Source organism: Delphinapterus leucas, chromosome 16, assembly GCF_059928025.1.
Source record: "Delphinapterus leucas isolate spDelLeu-1000000601 "Yukka" chromosome 16, BTC_Dleu_Yukka2, whole genome shotgun sequence".
In the NCBI taxonomy this organism is placed as follows: domain Eukaryota; kingdom Metazoa; phylum Chordata; class Mammalia; order Artiodactyla; family Monodontidae; genus Delphinapterus; species Delphinapterus leucas.
The window spans coordinates 25,722,493-25,746,104 of record NC_143144.1 but is presented as its reverse complement, the minus strand read 5'-3'; positions in this window follow the sequence as shown (position 1 = coordinate 25,746,104).

Sequence of the window (23,612 nt, the reverse complement as noted above, 5' to 3'; positions counted from 1 at the left end):
AGACTGAAGTTCAAGGGGGTTAAGTAATTTGCCCAAGGACACAACTTATAAATGGCAATCAGCTCTTGAACTCAGATCAATTTCTCCAAAGCTGGAGCTTAGGACCAACTTTTCCCCTCCCTCCCGTCCTGAGAGCAAGCCCCCAGGCTGATGTCTTGGTGAAGGTGAACATGGAGGCAGTTCTTCCATCAGGGGCTGACCCTGGGATCTGTTCAACCAGGCGGTTGATGACTGAGGTTTAGTGGAAACTAACCTCTGCCCTCCTTTCTAGGAAGTTCTTCCTGCTCAGCCCCGGAAGCAGATGCTGTTGGTGCCCCATCCATATGCTGTCATCCTTACCATTTCAGAGCACATTGGCCCAACTGCCAACTGCCAGCATCTTCATTTCTTTGCATGAGGATTTCTCTCACAGCTGGGGTCCTCTTTGTTGACTGTGTAGGGAAGACCAGATATGCCAGGGAATTGATGTCTCCTGGGAGCAGCCCTCAGCCAATGACTGATGGGAGCTCGTGGATAAACGCCCCAGCTCCCTCCCTCCTTGGGTGGTCCAACACTGGAGCGTGATCTGTTCCAGCTCTCAGAGCTCCCCAGCTCCACTCACATACATGGTAACTGGCTCAAAAGTGGTCCCACTGCCTTTCTTTTCCTACTAGCGTTCCTGCATTTAAATACTTGCTTCAGGCGCGGCTTCTGGAGGAACCCAAACTAAACCCCCTCATCCCCACTCTCAGCAGTGTCCTTGGTACCCAGAACAGGAAAGTGGCAGGGTGATCTGATCAGGGTACAGATTCCATTTTCCTACTCAAATCCCCCAGTGGCTCCCCAGTGCCCTCCAGATGAGGTCCAGAGTCCATAAGGTGGCATGCGATGCCCTGTGTGCTCTGAGCCCAGTCACCTAACTGTTGGGCCCCCTTCTTCCTACTAGGCTTCAGCCTAGTAGTTTCACACTTGCAGAATTCTACCCACACAGCTCCCTCCACATGTCTGGCCCATCTCACAGTCCTACCCCTCTACCTGGTGAACATCAGTTCATTTTTCAAGACTTCACTCAAGGGTAACTTCCTCTAAGGAAGTCATCCCTGACCACCTCCCTCAGGAAAGTGATCCATCCTGTCAGGGAGCCTCCAACAGACCTGAGCCTGCCTCTATCCCAGCCCCCGTGATCCATCGTGGAATTATCTGTCTATGGGACCTTCTCCCCACTAAGTGTTGAGCTCCTTGAGGGCAGCAACCAGTCCGAGCTCATCTTTAGTTGTCAGGCCAGCCCCCAAATAAATGTATGTTGAATAAATGACAGTCTGTCTGTGAGATGAGAGGAGGAAGGACAGAGGAAGGTAGCTCAGGTGGTTGGCTGCTGGACTTCACAGTGCAGGCAGTGTCTGGTTCCACGATGGTCTCAGACCTGTCCCTGCCAGGCTCCAGTAGCCTGACAACTGGGCCTAGTGAGTCACATAGGGTGCTCTGTCTTCCTTTCCCTCAACCCTACCTGCCCTGGCCAGTCAGCCAACATCTAAACTGTGGTCTCCTCTGTACCCATCCCACCCCAGGTGATCAATGGAGGTGGTCTGATATTCTGGAAAGAGCACTGACCTAAACTGAAGACCACCTGGGAGCTTGAGCAAGTCACTTAGCCTCTGTTTTCCCATCTTAAACTCAATTTTCCCAACTGTGATGGGGGATAATACAAGTATCTCCCTCCCAGGGCGCTGTAAGCATTCAAGATGATAACCACAAAAGGGCCTGGCACATCTCTTAGAAGGTGGCTGGTGCTCTCCAGAAGTGACTGTATGGGATACGGGAGATGTGGGATGCATCGGGCATCAGAAGGGACTTCTGCCAATTTTAGCCCAGTCCCTCTGTTTCACAGACAAGCAAACTCAGGCCCAGAGAGCGGTCACAGAGCCTGTCAGGGACAGACCTGGGGGTCTGAGGTCCTGGGTTGTGTTCTCTCCATTGCACCAAATGGCTTCCTTACAGCCATCGCTGTTTACCTAAAATAGTTTAAAATCGGGAATTCCCTGGTGGCCCAGTGGTTAGAACTCAGTGCTTTCACTGCCGAGGGCCCAGGTTCAACCCCTGATCAGGGAACTAAGATCCCACAAACTGCATGGCGTGACCAAAAAAAAAAAAAAATTTTTTTTAAACCTCTTTTTGGGACTTCCCTGGCAGTCCAGTGGTTAAAACTCCGTGCTTCCACTGCAGGGGGCATGGGATCACTCCCTGGTCAGGGAACTGAGATCACACGTGCCGCACGGCATGGCCAAATAATTAAAAACAATTTAAAAGATTAAAAAATCTCTTCTTTTCCCTCCTGTTCCCATGGGTGGGGGAGGGAGGTCCTTGCACAGAGTTTACTGAAGTTTCCCCAACAACCTAACTACCCTAATCCTGGCAAGCCTTCCCCACACCTGGCTGCCCACACCTGCAATGCATCCCACCTTCATCAGCAAAGATCTATCCACTCCCCAGGTGTTGAACTCCGGGGCTGCAAGGCTGAGGGGTCTGAGAGGGGATGGAGGGCTGGGGGAGTCTCTCTGCCACAGTTCCCTCCCCAGACCTCAGGGTCTCTCAGCAAGAAGTAAACGTCTGCCGACCTCCCATGATGCCCTAAGCTCGGTGCTAAGCTTTGGGGATCCAGAGCCAACCCAGTCACTATCTGCACCCCAAGATGCTCGGGGACAGGATAAGGGGGGCAACAAGCAAAGAAAGACCTCTTTGTGTGAGAGCAAACACTCCTCAAGGCAAACACCAGGAATGAGGTAGCGTGGGCAGCAATGGGCCGGGGCTGAGCTCTTGCAGGCGTGCCTCCCTTTAGGACCGCAGTCCACTTACCGTCTCAGAATAGTCTTATCTCCACCAACACATCTGAACACCACAGGGCCCAGCAGGGAACCCCAGATCTTCCAGGGAGTGTCTGCAATGGGATGGACTTGCAGAGGGAAGCCCACTTATGGAGAAGGAAGTAGGGGACCATGCTCTCCCCTCCCCCAACCTTCTCCCTCCCTCCCATCCTCCACCGCCCCAGCTCCTGCCCCCTCCCCCTCTTTAATTGTTCTATTAATAACTTGTGATACCATTAGCTTTTGCTGTCACCAGCACTGACAACTCAGAAGCCCCTGAGAGCTGTCTGCAAAGACACAATAAAGGAGAACTCTTAATTAACACCTTCCTTAACTAAATAAATTAATTTTATGCGGTCGTGATGTCAGTGATATGACTTGCTGATGACTGAGGCGACTTGGACAGACGTGGCAAGGGCTGCAGGGCAGGCACGCCTTGTTAAACTCTGCAGGGCATCAGTGAGCAGCAGGGCCATGGATGTGAGTGCCTGGGGATGGTATCCCGTGCAGGGAACGCAGGACCAGGCAGCAGTCAGGCAATCGTGCGGTAGCACGCCAGATGGGAAGTCAGAGACTTTTGCTGTTTTGCCTCTTTGCCTCTACCTCCTGAGTGGCCTTGGGCAAGCTTCTTAGCTTCTCTGGGCCTCTATTTTCCTTATCTGTAAAATGAGCATCATCTCTTGGCATGCCTGTTGCTTCACGTCTCTGTGAAGATGATTAAAGGGTGCTGGAAAGGAAGGAGTTTTATAAACTGTAAGGTGCTGTGCACATGTGGAAATCATGATGCCATCCCCTTCAGTTGCTGGAGAGTCAGTGCTAGCGGGGCAGTTCTCCTGCACTTCCCGTCACAATGCATACACAGGAAGAAATGGTCCTGGGTCCCTGGGCAGCCTGGGTCCCTGAGAACACCTTTGGGACAGGGAAGACACCTCGAAGGCCAATGCCCTCAGAAAACCTCCTGTATCCACCCACTCAGCTGACTGCTGCTTAGAGCAAATGAGGCCAGGGCAGCAGATCTGCTCCTAGCAACTCCCATCAAAGAGAAAATATGCTGTGGCCCCAGGCTGACCCTGTCCCTACTTGAGGGAGCCTCTGATGCAGCCTTGGGCTGAAGTCCTAAAATCAGCCCCAGGCCCGACCTCTACTCTGACTCTGTCTGAGAACTCAGCCCAGCTCTGCCCAGGCCCTGACCAAGTTCTTCACTGAGGATCCAGTGTGAGCCCCCAGCCATTGCTAGAGCCAGCCCCTGACTCCAAGCCCTGGCCAAGCCCCCAATCCAGCCTGCTCTGGACCCCCTAGTCCCAGTGCCTGCCCATGTGCTGGCACTGTGCCAGGCCCGGGATTTCCTCCTCCCCAGCCCCTCAGGATCTTGCTATGTTCTAACCTGTGTCAGCCTTGCCCTGGAGGAGGGGGAGAGGCCCCCACTTCCCCTGTGGTTCCCACTGCAGGCACCTTCTACAAAAGGCAGAGCCCTCTTGTCCACTCTATCCCCCCAACACTTGTATGTCATTAGCCATTCTCCACAGTGAACACCATTCCCAGGGATCTGAGCACAGAGATATCAAGCTGTTCACCTAGGGCCATACAGCACAGCCATGACCGAGCAAGCACTGAGGTCGTCACCCAGAGATTTCCCTCTGAGAGGGAGGAAGAGTTCACTGTCCTCGCCTTCCTGAGCTGGGGGATCAGAGTTCTAATTCATTCACTCAGCCCTTTATTCACTCAGCAAATACTTACTGAGTTCCTGCTACATGTCAGGCACACTGTGGGAGAGAGGGGTCCAAACAGACATGGCCCTGCTCTCATGAGGCTAACAGGCTGAGCAAAGACCCTTGGGAACTGCACCAAACTTTTCACAGTTGCTGCTTCACTTACACGTACACACACATACACACACACACACACACACACACACACAGAGCAGGCTGGCAAAGTAAGGACACACCTTGAAAGGAACATGCTGACCTCAGGGAGCCCCTCCAGCGACTTACTGGGCACAGGGGCTGGGGGAGGATGTCTCTGTCCATCTGTGATGCTACCAGGAAGAGGCCCTTGTTGATGGCTGTGGGAACACGGAGTGCTGTATTAGTAATCAGGTCCACGCAAAGAGGGGATGAGCAATGATGTCATTTCCCCAAGTATGAGAGCTGACCCAGAGTGGCCCTGCCCAGAGCCCGCATCTCTAAGGCCATGAAAGAATAGCTGTGAGCCGAAGCTGGGCTGAGGCTGCAGGACTGCCTCCAGCCCCTCCCACCCGTGGGGCTCTGAGCCCCTGCAGGATGTCAGAGAGGCTGAGGCCAGAAGCCCAAGGCTGGGTGTGCCTGGCTTGTAACATCAACGGATTGAAGAACCTCACTGCCTTGGCTTCTTGGCATTGTGGAGTGCTTGAGCTCAGGTCCGCCTTTCAGCACGTCCACCTCAGTCCAGCTCTCCTGCTTCCTAGAAGCCTCCTCAGACTTGAAGTAGTTCCTGGAATGCAGCAGACCCAAGCTTGAGTCCCAGTTGTGTGTGAGAGCCACGTGACCTTGGATGAGTCACCTGACCTTAGGCACGACAGTGTCCCAAACTAGGAGATGGGGCTAATAGTGCCCTCTCACAAGGCTGTGCTGACATTAGAGACTGTCACTGTGCTTGGCTCAGGACTGGGACACAGTGGCTGCCCAGCCATTCGATGTACCTACTAAGTTGGTATGTACCTCCTTGGGGAACAATAACATGCCCTGCATAGACTGACCCTACCCGGCTCCTGGTGGCCCCTTCGCCTGCAACCATCACCAGGGTCTGGGCCTGAGTTCAGCCTTCTCTGTTCCTTCTCCTGTGCCTCCACATTTTGGACTCCTGGACTGTTGGCCTAATTCATCCAAAGGAATGACTTCCTAATGGTGGAATTATGGACATCAGGGCATCTCTGTAAGATGGGGATTTGGGTAAAAGGGACTTCTCTCTTTTTTTTTAATACAGCAGGTTCTTATTAGTTATCTATTTTATACATATTAGTGTATACATGTCAATCCCAATGTCCCAATTCATACCACCACCACCACCACCCCCACTTTCCCCCCTTGGTGTCCATACGTTTGTTCTCTACATCTGTGTCTCTATTTCTTCCCTGCAGACCAGTTCATCTGTACCATTTTTCTAGATTTCACGTATATGTGTTAATAGACGATATTTGTTTTCCTCTTTCTGACTTACTTCACTCTGTATGACAGTCTCTAGGTCCATCCACGTCTCAACAAATGACCCAGTTTCTTTCAAAAGGGCCTTCTTAACACCCTTCCAATCACACCCTATGGGCTACCATGCTTCCCTTCAGGGTAAAACTTTTCCTACACAGAACCCTGGACCTGCTTTGGAACCCGAAGCCTGCTCTTCAACAGGGGACTTAACCAAAGCAGCTGGGACAGCTGTGGTTTTAAGGATAACTCCTGAGCCCAGAGAAGGGAGGAGTGGAGGGATGGATTTGGGGGTCTTCCTGGAGACTGGGATCTGAAATCAATCTGGCAATTAACAGGCAAGGTGTGAAGTGGCTGCTGGATTCCAGGCCCCCCCATACCTCCCAGGATCGTCTCCTTTCCTGGAGGAGGGCCTCTGCTGCCTCTGTGCTACCTCCGCCCCCTGCCTCGTGGGGTCCTGGCAACAGCTTCTGAGGAGTCCATGGCTGTACCTCTTTCAGGGCCTTGTCACCTCTGCAGGGCCACAGGAGGGAGCCCAGCCAGCAGGGCTGGGCCAGGGAGCAGAAGGACCCTCCCCAGGCCCACAGCACAGCATGGGGGCAGCCTGGGCTCCTGGGCATCACCCTGGCCAGATAAAGGGCAGCCTCTAGGGGCCCTTTCCAGCCCCACCACCTCTATCTCCACATCTAGGTAGGGAGGAGGATGTAGCAGGGGCTTCCAGGGACCCTGAATTTCCTGAGGGCCAGTATAGTGGGAACAGAGAGCTGTCCTACATACTCCGCCCGCTCTGCTGACCAAGCCTGAGGGACTCTGGCAGTCGGGATGATTTAGCTCAGCATCCCCCTAACCAACCTCCACTCCAGCTCTCCCATACCTGGAGAAGAGAGTGGTTCATGGGAATTGCCTAAAAGAAGAAGGTATGGGATTTCAGAGAAGTGGCGCTGTCCCAGGAGAGCCATGGCAGTGCCTTAAGAAAGCTCAGGACAATGGGGGCTTTGTTTCCCCTCTGTCCCTCTCCTGTGCTGTGTGATTCTCCTCCCCTCCCTGGGCCTCCAAGCCTGCCAATTCTTAATCAGTTTCCCCTCCTGGCCCTGCTCCTGGAGTTTAGCCCCCTTCTGGCAGAGGCCAGTGGCAGCAGCCGTGGCGCCTTGACCTGGGGAGAGACAGGAAGGGAGCCTTCCTCTTCTTTGGGGCCCGTAGTTCAGATTTGAGCTCGATTATCCAATTCCTCCTTCCTTACCTCCTCCCTGCTTCCCCCTCCTCCTCTCCCTCCACGCGCCCCACCCAGTGAAGGATAGAATCCTTCTAACACAGCTAACTGTGCCCTCTGCCAGATGGCATACAGGTGGTCCGATTGAATTGCTCCATCCATCTATCCAGCCAGCCAGCCACCCTCCCCCCAATCCTCCACACCCATCCATCCATCTATCCATTCAGAACACCCTCTGCCCTTGGGGCCAGACCAGGGTCAAGGCATACCAGAAAGAATCCAACAGAGCCTCTGTCTCCAGGGAGCCACAGGCCAACTGCCCTGGGACAGAGCAGGGTAGGCAAGGCCCCAAAGCACCAGCATCTACCAGCATCTACTCTTCCCAAAGAGACAAGGGTGAAGGCAACTTAGTCACCCAGGGAGTGACTCGGGCAGCCCCTCTACCCACCATTCAAGAGGCCAAGCAGAAGGATCCTTGGAGGTCATTCAGGACAAGCCCCCCAACTGGACAGAAGGAAAGCGGCCAAGTGAAGAGATAGCTTGAGCGGAGGTCGGGGATAGGAGAAGTATGTCAGTGCATGGTGCCTGAGGGCAGGCAGGGGACACAATGGCCCGGCTATAGAGCCTTGCAAGTGCGGGTAGGAGGTGGTCGCCCACGTTGCTGTCACCCGCATTCCATCACCAGCTCCTCTCTGCCCTGCATGGCATGTAGGAGTCACCCCAGACCCACTGATCTGCACCTCTTCCTTGCTCTCCAGGAGGACCCTCTCTCTGGCCAATTGGCTGGCAGCCGATAGATGCATTCACAACCTCCATTACATCTCCATTGCCCAAATTTCTCTCCCTCATTTTTCTTGCTAAAAGGCAGTTTTTAAAAATGAGTCCCTGAGCTCAGCCCTTTCCAGCCTCGTGAATTTCGTGCCCCACCTCATTTGTTCAGGGGACCTACTTTCCCCTCGCCCGCTGCCGCCTTCCTCCCGCCAGCTATATTGGGATCTCTGCTCTGTCCTCGGTAACCTTGTGCGCCTCTCAGAGTTCTGTGAGTGTTTTTTTCTGCCAAGGAGCTCTGGACTCAAGGAGCCACAGAGGTCATCCAACTCCCTCCTCATGCCCCAAACTGGAATCCCTTTCCTGCACTCCCTGCCCAAGGTTACCCCATCCCAGTTGCATTCCTCCAGGGACAGGCTGCTTACTGTCTACAAGACAGCCTGTGCCAGTGCAGGACAGCTCTAACTGGGCCCAAGTTCTTCCTGAAACATGGAATGGACCTGACACTCCTTGACGTTCCCCTAATTCCTTTCGGGTGTTTTGTCCCAGTCAAGTTTTCCAGATGATACCATCAGCCCCCAAGAGCAGAGATCATGTCATGAATTTCTTGGGTGTCCCTTGGACCACATATTCTTTGGGTACCTCGGATGTACAAGAAGTATGACAAACCAGCATCCTTTGCTTGCATTACTGCCAGTGACAGGACTCTCACAGCTGTCCCTGTGCCCCCAGCAGCCAATGGGGGACACTGCTGACCTAGAGACTTCCACATTTGAGCTGAAAATTACCTCTTGACTCTCCCCAGCTCTGGAGCTAGCTCTGCCTTCAGGAGTTACCCTGGGCAGGTAGAATTCCTCTTGCTTGAAGGGACAGACTTTCAGACATTTGAGAGCAATCATCATGTTCCCCTCCAACTCCAGAAGTCCTTCAGTCATCCTGCCCCCAGCTCGGTGTTTGTGGCCCGGGCACCACCACTGCCCTCCAGGGGACATATAGCAGTTTGTTCATGCCTGTCCAAGGAAGAAGTCCCTGGGCCGTGGTCTGAGCAGAGCGGGACAGATGTCACCTGTTAATGCAGCATGAGCTTGCCCTAGAGCTTTGGCGGCTGCTGTTTGCACTGTTGTCTCCTGTGCCCCCCCTTCCTCCCCCAGGAGAGCCAGGCACTGAGCAGCAAGCCCACTGTTCATCTCAGGGGTGCATAGCGGGCAGGACTCAGGGCCCTCTCTCACCCATGAACCTCCAAAGGCATCTGTGCCTGCTGTCTCCACCCCTCACCTTCCCCTCACTCCTCACCCCTGCAGTCAGGCCGTGCCCACACACACACGGAGCTGCTCTGACCAGGGTCACCAGCAGCTTCCCAATTGTCACCCTGGGCCCCTTTACAGCAACTGACATTGTTACCCCTCCTCATTGCTTTGGGGAGGCACAGCCCTCTTCTAATCCTCCACCACCTCCCAAGCGACCCTTGTTCCTGTCAGCCACTCTGGCTCCCTCTCCACTCCTTCAGTGCAGATCCTCCATGATCTGCACCCTCAACCCGCCTTTCTCACCCTGCACTCGCTCTGACTCATTCCATGGCTGCGGAGGCCCTCTAGGCGGGCCATTCCCCAGATGACATTTCTAGCATCCCCTGAACTACGAACAGAACTTCCACCACTCTTTGAAATCCTGCTTCTCCTTCGAGATAGGGCCCTGACTCCCTGTTCCAGGAAGCCTTACCCAATGTCCCCGTCAAGCTATAATGGTCCTGCCCACACCCACCAGATGGCACTGATTGGACCGGGAGTGAACACGTGGCAGCCTGGGGCAGATCATGTGGTCTATCATCAAGGGCGGCCCAGTGGGGCGGTAGCCCCAGACAAGGCTCTTTGGGATTTGGATTGAGGCTGTGGCCAGAGCTAGAGCAAGAGTCTAGAGCAAGACAGATGAACAGGTAAGCGAGACCGGGAGATGGGAGAGGGGAAGAAGATGGAGAGACCATCGAAGGAGAAGCAGCCGGAGCTGCGGGCCCCTGGCTCCGCCTGACCTTCCTCCCAGTGGGCCCCTGGATCTATGGCCCCTTGGAGGAACCTCTGGCCTTTGTGAGTAAAATGTTCTGGTGCCCCCAGCAGGTGAAAGCCCGCCGTCCTGCAGGCTCCTACACAACCTTTGCGTGTCACATTTCTAGTGCATCTCGTAGCCTCTGAGGGGAGATCTGGTTTCCTTCCTGGTTTCTGTGCAACCTTGGACCAGTCACCTCCACTCTCCCACCTTGTTTCCTCCTGCATTTTAAAGAGGCTTAAAGTTTGGGGTTAGGGATGTGGAGCTAAGAGCGCCCAGCCGCTGCCGTGAACCAGGCTGTGAGGGGGGAGCAGGGCCCCCTTGGCACCACTGCAGGGCTCGGTCGGAGGGGACAGGGCGTGGGTGCCTTGCTGACCCACCTCCCCACCCTGCTGCTCCCCAAAATCTCTGAGTCCCACCCGTGCTGCAGAGCAAAGCCTCTCCAGCAATTCTTCATCCTGACCTGTCATCTCTCTCTGTTGCTTCCCCACCTTCCCTGGGAAGGTAGCTCTGGGGACGGGGGTGGGGTGGATGTGTGTGTGCATGAGGGTGTGAAGGCATGGAGGGCTATAAAGGTGCACGGGAGTGTCTGAAGGGGTGGATGTGTGGCTGAAGGGGATGTGGGCGCCTGGAGGTGGGTGTGGGTGGGTGCAGAGCCGGATGTGGAAGCCATGAGGGAATTTGCATATCGCTCAGTGTGTGTGTGATGAACAAGACTGTGGGTCCACCCCCCGCTAAGCTGCGCAAGAACCAGGCCTGTGATAGGGTGTTCATGTTAAGAATCAGCCCCTGCATCCCCTGAGGTGTCAGAGCTACAGATCCTGCCAGCCGGGCCACACAGCAAATGGCAGGAAGGGAGGACTTGCTCCCACCCCCATGAGGACACCAAGGCTCAGGGAGAGGCAGTGGTTTATGCAAGGTCAGTGGTGAGGTCAACACAGGGTCTGAGCTTCCTGGCTCCTTCCCGGGGCCATCTGCTGCCACCCCGCCTCTGCTGAGCGCCAGGCCACATGGAGGGCTGAAGCCCAGCTATGGTGAGCTTCGGGGCCCCAGCCCAGCCCCACTGAGGACTGACACCTGAATGGCAGCTCCGTTTCTCCAAAGGGGCCTGGGGGCCTCCACACTCTAGGTCTGCCCTCCAGCTGTAAAGAGCAGACTTGAACAGGGGGAGTCTCCCACCTCAGCCCACCCCAGTCTGCACCCTCTCCACCTCTGCCTTGCAGGGAGCAGGCAAGCCGGGGCAGGAGGAAGCAGGCAGGGTGACAGACAGCGGCCAGGGGCCTGGCTGGGCACAGCCTGACAGACAGCTGGGGCAGACAACACCCAGGAAACTGGTGGAGGGCAGGTCCCTCGTCTCTCTGCCCACCCGCCAGAGAAAGAGGAACAGAGAGAGTCTTTCCTGATTTTAGCCCTGAGAGTCCCACATCCTTGGAAATCCCTTAGTCTTGGGCAAACCAAGTTGCTAACTCCCCTCTAGACTCTTTCAGTGGCTTCCGTGTATTCTGGCGCCAGGCTGGAACCAAAGAGGATGAGGAAGAGTCTTAGAGGCCATCCAGCTTAATCGCCTTGCCCCTCAGCTCATTCTTACAGCCTCTGCTTGAATGCCCCCAGCTCTGAGGAGCTCACCACATCAGGCAGCTTGTTTGTTATGGAGCATCCCTGATGTGCTGGATAAAACAGAGGGGCCTAGAAGGCATTGGCTGGAGAAGACATGACCCAGATGCCCCCCGGAGTGGGGGTGAGCTCAGCCTCAAGGGTCTGAAGGGTGGTGACCTAGGAAAAAGGGGCAGGCACTGCAGGGGCAGGCACAGGGGCAGCCTGTGCAAAGGCAAGCTCAGTGCTTTGGGGATGGGGTTGAGGCAGGGGAAGGGGAGGGGGAGAAACAGCCACAGAAAGGCACCTGTTGGCCTCCTATCCAGAGAACTTTCTAGCACCCCACCAGACTTCACCTGCCAGCCTGTCACACTCCTGCCTGAGCCCTAGACGGAGACAGCCCTCTCCCTCCTGCGTTGCATTCCTGGTCTCCTCCAGGCCGCCGTAAACCTGTCTTGTAGAAATCGATGGAAGGCCCGGCCAAAAAAGACTTCTTGGGCCTCCTCTCCGGTCGCATGTGGGTCCTGGAGAAAGCGGGAGGGGGCAAGATGCTGGCACTCAGCGGCTCCGTAAATCTATCGAAGATATTTTTTTTATCACTTCCCGACATTCCTCTGTAAAAGCCACTCAGCTGCGTTTACAAATTATAGAATTCATTTGTTGTCAGAGACCTGGCTAATGGCCTGAGCAAATCCAGCAGGAGCAGACGGGGGCCCTCCCAGTACTGCTCCTGTCTGGCTGTGCAACTCTTGGCGACCGAGTCACCGTGTTTTAGCCTCTGCCTCTCTGTAAAATGGGGATGCAGAGGGCTGTGAGGATTAGTGAGATCACGACCCACATGCCCAGCTCAAGGCGTGGCAAGAGTGAGCCCTCAGTAAAGAATGGTGGTGATGACCTGCATTGGAGCCTGTTTGGAGCCCAGGGTTGGGAAAGGGCAATGGGTGCAGAGCCCAAGGCCTGGGGTTCCCTGCCCCCAACCTGTACCTGCCCGCCAGGCAGGCCCTCTTATATCTCAGGGCACCCTCTGGAAGCAACAGGTCTTATTCTTACAGAGGGATTATCATCTTCCTCCCCCGCTTCCCCTCCACCTCTTCTTTCTCCTCTTGTCACACTGCAAGCTTTAGGTTCTCTCCCCTGTAGAATCGTTGAGCCTTCCCATATCAAGACTGTTCCAGCCCTTAGAAGTTCAAACCCTGCATGAACTGATTGGTTGAGGTTTCCTGGATCCTAGGTTAAGAAGGATTCTGTGGCTGCTTCCAGTTGATTAGTGATGTCTGCCTTGCCCCTTGGAGAGTGTGGGGTAGCCCCAAGAGTGGCCTCATGCCTTGCCATCCTTTCAAGCTCCAACCACCTTCTCCTGTACATGAAGAAGCTGATATTCCAGAAGGGGAAGACTTAGGACTGGGGAGTTGAGAAAGGGGGGCGCACTATTTCTTAAGCACCCACTGTGTGCTACATGCCAGCCTCTATGTCCATACACCACCACACTGGACCCTCCCAGCAACCCCAGCCGTTTGACAAAAGCCCTGAGGTTACAGCAGTCGCCCAGCAAGCTGGTGGTGTCATGGCTTCCAGGAGCCATCGTACCAGATCCCAGGGTCCCAAAGATACAACCAGGATCGGATCCTCGGAGCAGAGAGGGCTGGAGGTGCGGGGTGCAGGTGGAATGGTGCAGCGGCAGGCTGCGGGAGCTCACAGTGTGGGGATGAATCATCTCGGGGTGGAAGCTTCCTCTGGCAGGAGTCTCTATCATTTGAGAGGTGAAACAGAGTAAATTATTGGTAGTACTGGAAACACCAACCGTCCTCTGATTTGAGCAATGCTGGGAACTTTTCTGAGAGCTTTCACATCTGTGACATAGTTCAAGCTGCTGGCAGGCCCTGGAAAGGCGGACGATGGTGGCTCAGCCTGTCCCATTTCATAAAGGCAGAAAGGCACCTCAGGGAGGGAATCTGATCCCACATCCCTAGCTCCAGGCCTAGCACATGGTGCCATTAGCCTCCTCCCTCTGGCTGGGAAAGCTGGGACCAGGAATTTCCGGGGACATTTTCCCACGCTTCTTAGCTTAGCTTCTGCAGCAAGGGAGTCACTGTCTCGGCCCCTTTCCTCTCTCCTCATCCTCTTTTATCCTGACCTACTCTGTGCGGGCACTGTACCAGCGGCGGCGTTACACACACAGCATCTCACTTCATCCCACAAGAGCCACGTGGGGGGGGGGGTACGCTCTCATTAGCCCCAGAGCACTTGAGGCTTCAATGCCAAGACTGTGACTGCAAAAGTTTGCTCTTCCAGCTACAGGCCTCTGCCGCCTTCAGCTTTCCTGCCCCCCACCCCGTATCAAGTGAATTCTGGCCAAATTTTGGCACAGAAACACCCACGGGGAAAAGAAAGTCCTTGCTCAGTTTCCTCAGCTGAAAATGGGCGTGATGATAAAAGCACCTCCCTCCTTGGGTCATTGAACAAAATGGGATCAGGGATATGAAACCGAACCTGACACAAATAAGCAGCTTTATTATTGTATCGGCCTTGCTGCCGCTGCTTCTGCTGTGTTGATATAACACAAGACGACAAAAAGGTCTTGAGAACCTCAACCGTGCTGTATCCAAGGCAGGAACCAAGGGGGCTGGGCTGCTACCGAGAGGATTGGGGAGAATCAGGGCTCAGGAGAGGCAGAAAGATAAAGGACTGTTGAGTTTTTCCATTTTTAGGCAGGATTTTGTGGGAGTGAAGCATGCGAGGGTGGCTCGGGGCTGGGACCAGACCAGGGCTGGATTCCAAGCATCTCCGGGCAGTCCCAAGTGGCCCTGTCTCTGAGCTGTGACCAGACCAGCACCCCCAGGACCCCATCTCCCTGCACTGTCATCTCCTTGGTTTGTGAACCCAGCCAATCCTCAGGCTTCTATCAAGCACCTTTGCAGCACCTCCTTCTGAGCAGGAGTGACGCAGGGAAAGGCCTGCAATAGAGCAAACGACCAGGTCTAGTCCCAGCTGGGCTGGGTTCCAGGCCAGTTCCCTCACTTCCCGGCAAGGACCCAGCACACAGTGTGCCCGCCATAAAGATTCTGATGAATGCGTGCGTGCATGAATGGCTGAATGAGCGAATGAAGCACCCCAGCCTCTCTGTTCCTTCATCTATAAAATGGGGCAGCAACAACTATGCCACAAGGTTGTTATACAGTCCAGAAACGATACACATATAACACTCCCCACAGAGGGCTCGCTGAGTGCCCGATAAGCAGAAGCTATCATTATAAGGAGAGATCTTTGCCCTCCCAGAGATTACGAGCTAATTGCCTCTCCATGGTCAGCCTTCACCCCCAACTTTTGAATGAACCACAGGTCAGCCCAGAGCCCCTGAAACTCAATCACTGTCTAATAAAACCCAGGGGCTTTGTGCACATACACAACACACACACACACACACACACACACACACACACACACTATTGGGAGCTGATGTTACAGAAAACCAGGATGGCCTGGATTTGAAAAATTCTGCATACATTTCTGAGTTTCGTTTCAGAAAATGAAGGCCTCATGTGTGACACTGATCAATATAAATATAAATGTCCACCAGCCTGGCCAGCCTGCACTGTGAAGCAGGTCACAGTGGTGGCAGCCCCCGGAGCGTGCCAGCTCACCATCTCCACCTGCAGCCCCACCTCACCCCAGGAAGAGCTGGGGAGGCTGGGAAGGGAAGGGGGCTCTCCCGTGTGCTCATGCCCTGGCCACACCTGTGGCCCCACGAGAAAGGAGCTGGGGTGTCAGATCTGATCCCTTCTTGGGGCCAGCCTGGCTGGTTCTCAGAATCACAGAGACCTCTGTGTTCTGGGCAGACGTGGACTAGGGATGCTTCTGGCCCCAGGTCTGGGCCATGCTGCATCACCAGGGACCCGAAGCAGCCCCTCTTGGGAACTCTGTGTCTCCAAATCCCTTCAGGGAACCCGCACCCTTCCCTCGACGCGTCTTCTCCTTTGGCAAACTTTCATCACGGGTCTGCCCTGTGCCAGGCAGAGGGGCCCAGGAGCGAACCGATCACTTCGGTCCTGCCCTGTGAGGCCAACAGCCCCACCAGGTCCCTGCCCAAATCAACTCCAGTGCCGCTCAGGCCTCTGGGGGTGCACACAGTGCGCGGGGGGGTAAACCCGGCCTCATCTGGGTGATCTGTGGCATGAGATGGGTGGATGACCCCAGTAGACATGGGGGTGGAGATGTGCAGAAACAGCCCGTGCCAAGGCCTGGAGGTGGAAGAGTATGGAAGGAAAGTCATGTGCTAGGGGCAGGGGCGGCAACCCACCCCAGGTTCCCAGCTCCCCGGGTCCCCTCGCCCCATATCCCTGTCCACCACATCCACACATGGAATTTCTTCTTCACACGTGCACCCCCTTGCAGATCAACTCCTGCCACCGGTGCCTGGGGCTGCTCCCAGGCCAGCATGCAGCAGGTGTGGTGTGATTTCGGGTCCCGGTTTAGACCTACCCGGAAGCTCCACGTGAGACTTCCTGGGCTCCCACCTGCCCCCACGCACACAAAAGCCACGGGCCAAGGGAGCCTGCCATCCGTGCCAGCACCTGTGACTCCAAGCAACTTTGCACAAACTGTGGCATCTCCAAAGCCATGACACTTGTGGTGTGACCAGCAACTCACTGAACTTGGCAGTGGACAAGGGCTATGATGGGAAGAGTCTGTCGAGAGCTGAGTCTCAGCACCTCATAGTTCACCCCCAAAAGAGATGAGACAGGCACTTGAGGCCTAGGAGTTAGAGCCCGGGGGCCAGGGCAAGGCAGGTTATGCTCCAGGCCCAAGCTCTTTGCAGCCTGACCCGAGGCCCCATCGCCCCATCGCCCCATCCTGCAGGCAGGCCACCCTCTTTTCTCCATGCCCCTGGTTGCCCTTATCCCCATTAGAGGCTGAACCAAGGACCTCATTCATCCTCAAGGGCCTGGGAACCTGGGCTGAGACCACTCTGCCCCAGGGAAGCTGGCCCAGGGAGAGTCACGGTGAGCAATTCGAGATGAGTCCAGGGCCACTACCTCCGGTAACAATCCTGCCTCTCACTGGAAAAGAAAGCCTTGCTTCTCTGGTTTGAGAGACAGAGACAGAGAAAGATAGGGAAGGGGGGACCTGGAGGCAAAGAGACGAAAAGAGAAAAAATGTAACGTCATCACTCACTACTTGTCTGTATCCCTAAAAGGCCTCTCATCCATCTTGCCCTGCACGGCACCCAGAAGCGGCAGTGACCCACTGCAGGGCCAGGGAATGTTTGTTAAATGAAGGAAGGAGAAAATCACCAAGCAAAGGATGAAGAGTAAGAGGAAAAGGTAAGCCGCAGGTCGAGAGAGCAGCTCAGTCAGTCCCTCTGTCCCTTGCTTTCCTTTGTATTTTGTTGGTGAGGGTAGCGGGTGATGTGTGACAGGCCTGGCCTTTCTAACCCAGGACGTCAGGCGTCCCTGGTGAAAGGGGAAGCCCGATGCTGAGTTCCTTTCTCTCCTACTTCCCACCCACCCAGGCTACCCCAGCACTCACACCCCCAGCCAAAACTCCACCCAGCCAGGGGGCCACACCCACTTGCTCCTCTCCCTGGCCTGGACAGCAGAGGGTCCCCAGGCACCGAGGAAGCCAGGGCAGCACGTGGCCCAGTCCTCTGGGTGGCTCTACGCCACCGTGTGCCGACAAAAAGAAAGCGTCCACGTGTGCGTGTATGACTTATGGCTTTAATCTCCCTGATAGAAGGCCTTTAAAGATTATTTCAGGGATGAAAAAAAATAATCCTTGGTAATGAATCACGGCCTTAAGAAGCTGATAAGCAGCAAGGAAGCTGGCGGGGCCTGAGTTCCTGATTTAATTAAAGTCTTACAGATACTCCCTGAAACAAAATCCATTGTAGCCATCAAGGTGATCAAAAGACTGCAGGTTCCTTTAAACTAACTCGCCTGCCTCATGAATCTCCTTCCCGGTGAGGAGGGCTGATGAGGATAGCTCTTCAGACACCAGGCTGCGTCACCGCAGATGGCCTAGTCCAGGGCCTGCTGGGGACGCCTGGGGACAGAAGGTGCCTCGTGGAGCCCGAGAGCTAGAGCAGATCAGAGACTGGAGGACACAGGGCAACACGCTCAGTCGGGAGCAGGACACTGTGTGGCCTTGTGTCACTCACTGCCCCTCTCTGGGACTCAGTTTCCACATCTTCCATCGTGGGAGCAGGAGATGAGGCTGGTCTCCAGGAGGCATCCCTGAGCTGGACTTCTGAGTCCTGAGCCCCCTGTTCCCCGGGGAGGTGAGGAGAGACAGACGGTGTCTCCACATGCACGGCCCCTCCTCTGGACCTGCCCACAGAACGGGCCTCCCTCAGCCCTTGTTTCCCCCTTCCCTTCCCTGATCTTTCTGGCACCACTCATGCGCATGACTACCCGGTAAAGGTGCAATTGCCAACACCCCAACCCTCTGAACACCCCAGTCCAGTGAGGGGGCAAGTGGAGTGTATGTGTCCAGCCAGAATGGTGGGCACAGCCCTCAGCGCAGGCAGGAATGGTGGATGCCATCTGGCTCCACCACCAGGCTCTGCAAAGGCTCCAGAGAGAAGCTAGGTGGGCTGGAACTAGAAAGACGGAATTAGAGCCCATGAGAATGTGAGGACGGTGGCTGGTAGTCTCTATGTCCTCAGAGCCTAGCCAGTCCTCAAGGAGTGACTCAGAGATGTGGGCGGATAGATGGATGGGTGGATGGATGGGTGGACAGATTGATGGAGGAGCATCCGGGGGAAGGTGACTGTGACCTAAGCTGGGTCTGGCCCACCTTGTGTCAGCTCCCTCTCTGACAGCCCTCAGCCCTGTGCTCAGTGCGGATGTGTGAAATGACTGGGCTTGTCCCCCGGGATGGCCGGTGCCACAGGGCCAGGGTTGCCAGACAAATTTGAATTTCAGATTAATGATGAATAATTTTTAGCATAATTATGTCCCAAATAGTGTATTTATTTGCTACATCTGGCAACCTTACACAAGTTGTCCCCTGCTCTCTGTGCCTGGCACAGAGCCGTCCCAGAGAGAGGCTCCCACATGGGCAGTGTGGACAGCAAGTTTCTCATTCATGGCCTCCCCTCTGGGCCCCAAGGCCCCCGAGGCCTCCGTCTGGACTGGAGATGGTGGGTGGGTAAGGAGAGACGATTCCACCAAAAAACAGCGGGCTGGGATGAGGCAGCTCTGAGCCCAGTCCCCTCAGGGGGAAAGCCCCCCAGCCCAGGCTTGGGGCTGCAGGTGGGGCTCCTGGGAGCTGGCTGCTACCTAGCGGCCAGTGTCAGAATTGCAGGCCATGATGTCCAGAGAAGATGAGGCCGGTCAAGGCCCACATAAAACGGTCTCTTTCCACAAGGTTAGGATGATTACTCACCTGACAGAAAAGGAAACTGAAGCCCAAGGTCACCCCCAAACCTAAATCCATGTTCAGACCCCAGCGTGGACATAACCTAGTCTGCACCTCTGGGTCCGCCCCTCTCCTACTCGTAGCCACTAAGTGACCCCCAAGGCCTGCCCTGTCATGTCCGTCTCCTGCTCATCAACCTTAAATGGCTCCCAGTGGAATGAAGCAACCCCTGTCTGTACTGACATCCAGAGCCCTCTACAACGCAGCCCAAACTTCATTTCCTGGACCTTCTCTCTGCCTTTCCAAACCCTCCCCTGCTCTGCCTCCCCGCAGCCCTCCTCTCCCTCCTTCCCCCCGGGAGGCCTACGACCTCGAGCTCAGAAGTCATTGTGCCACCTCCCCTTCAAAGCTGAGGCTGTGTTTTCTGGAGGAAGAGAAGATAGGGAGAGGTGAAGGGAAAGACTTGGTGGGGGGAGCTTGGGGAGGCAGCCTGAGGACGGGGGAGCGGGCCCAGAGGTGGGGTGCGTGCTACGAGCCGAGACTGAAGGGTCAGGCAGGGGTAAGACCCTGTTGACCTCACAGGCCTCTGGAGGCGGTCAGGATTTTATGCTGAGGGCTACCAGGAGCCCCTGTTCTGTGGGAGCTGGGGGTGAAGGTGGGCAGGCCCACCCTCCAGGACCCTGGACTCCTCCATGGAGGATTGCCCACCCATCCCTAACTCTGGCCAAACAGGGGGAATGAGGGGTGAATGAGACACCAGAAACAGAAACACTAGGTCAGGCTGGTGATTTGGGTGCAAAAAGTCCCACCCATAAAGACAAGGCTCAGATGGCCTGTCTCTCCACGGTCCCCAGGTGCTGCTCTGTCCTGCACAACTGGTGGGTGTAGAGACCCCTGTGCCAGCCCTGGCCGGCCCAGACAACACGGGAGAAGGGTCTTTGTTGTGGCCTCGATAGCAGTGCTGGCCTTCCCAGAAGCAGGGGATGGATTGAAGGATCTCAGCCTGGAGTGGACCCAACTCTCACATGGACCAGAGTGTTTCCAGACCCATCCATCCTAGGAAGTGATCTGGGGTTGCCAGGAGGGCACCCAGTGAGTGAGGGAGCTGTTTTCAAGGGGGCCATGTGAGGCAAGGCTTCCTGGAAGAGGGGATGAGGAGAGAGTCTTGCACGTAGAGGGAGTGGTAGAAGCAAGGCTGGAGTGGGTTCAGGAATTGCAAGTTGCAGGCGGACAGGGGCGGCATCTGCCTGGCGGACACAGCACCCACCCTCAGGAGGGGCTCAGGAACTAGGTACTAAAGGACGGATGGAATGAGTGGATTTGATTGGAGGAAGGTGGGAAGGACAGATGTGCCCAATGGAGAAGATGGCTGAGGGGTGTCCCTAACTCAAGGTATGGGTAGCACTTTGAGGTCAGCACTGGCCTTCTCAGTGGTATCGGGGGCAATGATGCTGCTGTCACTGTATCTGGCCAGCACGATGTGGCGGCACCCACAGGGCACACATGCTGGAGGGAATTCTCTCCCAGCAGGCCCAGCAGAGCCCCAAGAAAGCAGGCCCTCAGTCTGGGGCAGAAGGGAAGTTACCAAGAGAGGGGACACTGTAGCTCTGGCCTTGGTGCCCCGGGGGAGGCAGAGGAAGTTGGACCAAGGGCAGAGGGAGGTCACGTGGACAGGCATTCTGAGAGGTGCCACAGAGTCTAGGAAGAACTGGCATCAAAGCTAGGGGCACCTGGGACTCTGTCCTGACTCTTCTCCTCTCAGAGCCTCAGTTGCCTCATCTGTCAACTGGAGAGATAATCCTCCATGCCCCAAAACCACGGGTGGCCCGGGGTGATGTTGGCTGGCACAGAGCTGTGCGTGAATGCCAGGCCTCCTTGAGGGTATGGTTCCTGGTGAGGCTGGGGATGGAGTCAAGTCTTAAATGAGGTCCCCGCCTTCCTTCTGCAGGAAGAGTCGGGAAGGGCAGGGAGCCCTCCTCTTGCCTGTCCTCCTCCGCAGAGCCCACCATGGCCCCGCTGTCCCTCAGCCGCCCAGCCCAGTCCTGCCTGCCCCCCACAGGAGGTGGCCGGGCCTCCCCCTCACCCACGAGCCCGGGAGGAGGCTGGCTCTGGTCCTCCTGAGGCCCTTTGAGGTGACTGCTCCCCACTGAGCTCCAAGTTCATTGTTGACCTCTGGTCGTTCTCATTTATCAGAAGGAAAACTGAGGGCCCCTTTCCCACCACTGAAAACTGGGAGGGCATAGGGACCAGAGCTCTTATCCTTGTGCTTGTCTCCAGGAGAGGAATGAGGACCCCCTCAGGCCCTGCAGGTGAGTCTGGAACAAGTCCCCAGGGTAGCCCAGAACCCACAGGTTATGCCAGAATACATGTGTCAGCCCAGGCTAGCCTGGAGCTCGCTCACAGCTTAGCCCAGACTCACCTATTAACCCAGAACATACACATTAGCCAGGGTTAGCCCAGAGACACTTGGTAGCCCAGAGTACTTGGGTTGGCTTGGAACACCCGCTAGCCCAGGATAGCCCAGAATCAGGGTCAGTTCAGGACACACACATTAGCCCAGGTTAGTCCATAACATGTAGGTTTCCTTGGCACACCCAGGACAGATGAAAACGAACAGAATGGTTCAAAACAATGATTTTCAAAAATTTTTTTAAACCCTCCTTCAAACGAAATCTCACCCAGAACCCAGTGTAAAGAACAGATAAAGTGGAGCTGTGTGTTGGAGGGGGATGGGGCCCAGGCAGTGGTGTGCTGGTAGTGCAGCTCAGCATCCAGGGAACCACTCTGCCTTGGACCACTCGTCGATTTCCCTGGTGTCAGTACTACCGTCGTGGCCGATTTCAGGGCACCAACCTCTAGGTCCTGACTGGGGAGCTGGGGAGAGATGCTGATAATCGTATCCGGAAGCCAGGTGACCAGCGCCAGCACCGCAGCGGCCCGCTCGGCCTCCCAGACTCCCCATGACCCCGAGGCTCTCCGTTCAGGGACGCCCAGCGCCAAGACACAGAGGTCGCCCCACGTGTGTGGGTTTACTAGGTAGCGTCAGGCTTCTGAAACCTGAGCAGAACTCAGAAAAATGCCTCCTGGCCCCTGGCAAGCATGGGGCAGGTGGGAATCGGAGTCAGTGGAGAAGTCTGGCCCCTAGAATTTCCCAAATGTGACATGGATCAAGTCCTGTCTGCCCTCTGGGTCTCGGTCTCCCCATCTGTGCAATGAGACTGGGACCTCTAAGGGGCCCCACCCTGACTCTGACTCTGGAAGTCAGCCGAGCTCGCCTCTGCCACTTCCCACCTCCGCCCCCTCCCCAGGCCTGGCACCTGGCTCTTGGCAGCAGCGCCTGGGCATTGAGTCACTGTCCCTCAACCCCAAGCACACCTGTCCTCAGCCAGGCGGCATCAGAGGGAGCGTGCGGACTAATCACACAGGGCGTGAGTCCTCCTTTGTCAGAGCTGAGTCCTACACGTGGTGCAGGTGGCAGCCCCTCACAGTGCCCGGCCCCATCGATAGGTGATGCTCCAAGGAGCAACAAAAGGGGGCTCCTCACAAGCACCCACAGGACTGGAAGGGCCCAACCTATGCCTTTATATTTTAATTAAAATTTTTTATGATTATGAAATGTTTTGAACAATCAAAAAAGGACATTTAGCCACCACCTGGATCTAACTGATGTTAATATCCCACCAGGTTACCCCCACTAGGACATGCCTCTGCTGCCTCTGAGCGTGCTCAGTGCCCCTCTCCCAGGGCCCCTCCCTTCTCACATGACTGCAGCGGGGCGGAGGTGCCTGACATCTCCCCTCCCAGGTAGAGGCTCCCCTGCGTGCATCTGCATTGTGCTCCTGTCACACGCTCATCTGGCATCTCATCTATCCTTATAACCACCTGGTGAGACACAGGGGATGAAAGACTCATTCTCCCCATTTCAAAGAAGAGGAAGCTGAGGCATAGAGGTTAAGAGATTTACCTGAGAGCACATAACATATTGGCAGCAGGTCAGCACTAGACCTAGGTCTGTCCCTGAAACAAATGTTCTCTTCCCCATCATTCCCTTGGCGCCCCCTCCTGTTCCCCTCCCCTCAGGGCTTCCAGGAGGGGCTATCATAACCATGCTGTGTCAATAGGTATAAACTGGGACCGTTGCAGGCAAACTGGGCTATGCCTCCATCCTACCTTTGAAAACCTACTACAAGAGTTGATTGAGAACAAGCATCGTGTGAGGTATAGGGCAGCTGTGACAAAGAAGACACCATCCTTCCCCAGAGATGCACACAGAAGCCAGGTGCCCCTCAGCATACATTTATTGCCTCCAATGGGCTACGGGCTCTGATGTATACAAAACACAGGGGATATTAACTATGGAGCAGGGAGCAAGAAGGGCCAACTTCCTAGAGGAGGTGGAGTTTGACTTAGGTCTTGAAAAGCAAGCCCCAGTGAGGCGGAGAAGAGGGGGAGATTCCACCTGTCAGAGGGCACCCCACATTCAAAGGCTCAGTGGTGGCAAGGCGAGGGGTTCTGAGAGGATGGGAAGTGGGTGATGAAGATAGAAAAGCACACTTCCTGTGCATATAACCAATAGATTAATCAAATCCAGAATTTTAAAAGGAAGAAAGAAAAAAATCTCCACATCAA